Source organism: Pyrus communis, chromosome 11 (assembly GCF_041283825.1).
Source record: "Pyrus communis isolate YQ-2024b chromosome 11, ASM4128382v1, whole genome shotgun sequence".
In the NCBI taxonomy this organism is placed as follows: domain Eukaryota; kingdom Viridiplantae; phylum Streptophyta; class Magnoliopsida; order Rosales; family Rosaceae; genus Pyrus; species Pyrus communis.
This window is the reverse complement of record NC_142575.1, coordinates 14,463,414-14,465,250: the sequence shown is the minus strand read 5'-3', so window position 1 is coordinate 14,465,250 and position 1,837 is coordinate 14,463,414. Positions and strand designations below refer to the sequence as shown.

The window sequence follows — 1,837 nt, the reverse complement described above, 5'->3', positions numbered from 1 at the left end:
AACTTGCAAATGCTTTTGGCTATAAAAAATTATAAAGGAAGAAAATGAGAAACATTTTCCTTGTTTTGGGGAGGAAAAACAGGAATTTTTTTTTTTTTTTTTTTTTTTTTTTTTTTTTTTTTTTTTTCTTTATATAGCCATCTGCAAGGCTGAGTTCGTGGGTGAAAACCCAGGCCGAGTCCGAGAGAAGACGGAGGAGATCTTTGGGTGTGAGTTGACAAACTTTGATTTTGTCAATCACATTCAAAGGCAGCAGCAGAGGCAAGCAGATGTGAGTTGACAAACTTTGTTTTTGTTAATCACATTCACAGGCAGCAGCCATGGCGGAAGTGCAGAAGCAGCCAGAGCTTGAAGTAGTGCAAAGCGTCGAGGTTCACGATCGGCTAGTCGTTTGACAGCGGTCAATGAAGTTCTTCGCCGATTTTGACCACGGTGGCCAAAGTGAAGCTGAGGGACTTGCAGGCGAGGAGCTGCATGGATGGAGAGGAAGAAGTGCCTTGTCGTGTTCCGTCACTTTCTCTTAACCTCTCTTACTGACTTCATGTTCTTTTGTTGCAGAAAAAGCTTTTGCATTTGAAGCAAACAGGCCTCGGGGCTCAAGACCCACTTTTGGAACCATCTTCTTTCTTCATTTCTTCTGTCTGTGTGAACAAAAGACGATGGAAGCTTGGAACTCGGTAAAGACCGTCACAATATCCAGCACCTGCAACCTTTCGAGTCTTGGGGGCCTTCGAACCATCGATCCCAGAATGGATTAAGAGGGCCGTGTGTTATTGGGAGTAATGGATCCGGCTTTGTCTCTGCACCCTTCAGTATTTCCTTGCACGCAGATGATGCGTTTTCCATCTTTTCAAGTTGCTCCAGTTCTTCCTCTAAGAATCTAGTTTCTTGCTCGAGCCGCTTCAACTCGGCATGTATACTGTGCTTCCCTCTCGTATCGGCGGCTGAAAAAGGCTGCAGCCGTTGGGTTGTCGGGCTCAATGTTTCCAACCCATCCGATTGCATCGTATCACAGAACCCACTAAAGCTTCAAACTTTATAGCACATACCCAGTTGTAAAAAACCAACATATATCACAAAGAAACAATCTGATCATCGCAGAAACGCCATTGGAGCGGAAACCAACAACGACCCAGAAATCTTCATGGACTCCACAACCAATTTCTCACCAGAAACACGCAAAGGAGCGGATCTAGCAGTGAAGGAGAAAGGGAATGAAAGGGGAAAGGAAGAAAGTTTCTTTCTTCTTTGTATGTTTGGTTGTTTGGTAGTGGAGGGAGACAATGGAAGCAGTTGGGGGATCCACAAGACTTGAAAGCACCGTTTTACTTGCCCGAATCTCCAGCGGTCTGAACCTAGGCATTTGGAATCAAGTACGACAGGCCCATCTTCGAAAAGTAATTAACAAGCTTCACAAGCACCAGATTGGATGATGCAGCTTTTGAAGCCAATTCAATAGGAAACTTCGAAGCGAATTCACGAAGTGACTCTGATTAAGACTTCAAAACTTTGATTCATCATCGTCGTCATCAAATTGTTGATGGGGGTTTGATGGTTGTTGCGTTGAGCGACATTACGGCCAAGCGGACGACCGAGAAGAAGATGGAGCTGTTGCTGCATGTCGTCAATGTTCAAGTTCAGAGCCTGCACAACTCTAGCTGGGAGTAGAGCTGTGGAACACACTTGCTTCTTGCGGGGTTCGAATTGGGGGGGGGTAAGAAGACGCCGGTGCCGGAATGCTCAACTTTCGCAGATGGGTTTTGGTTTCCGATATAAACCGCTCTGAATCCGGACCCGTTTTTGTTGTACTGTTGTTGCTGCTGAGCTTGTTGCAGAG

General features: G+C 45.5%; 1 pseudogene; it reads right to left on the bottom strand.

Annotated features, from left to right (window-relative positions):
* Nucleotides 1–644: 644 nt before the first annotated feature.
* LOC148692941 (guanine nucleotide-binding protein subunit gamma 2 pseudogene) lies at nt 645–1,273 on the bottom strand (annotated as a pseudogene).
* Between the last annotated feature and the right edge of the window lie 564 nt (nt 1,274–1,837).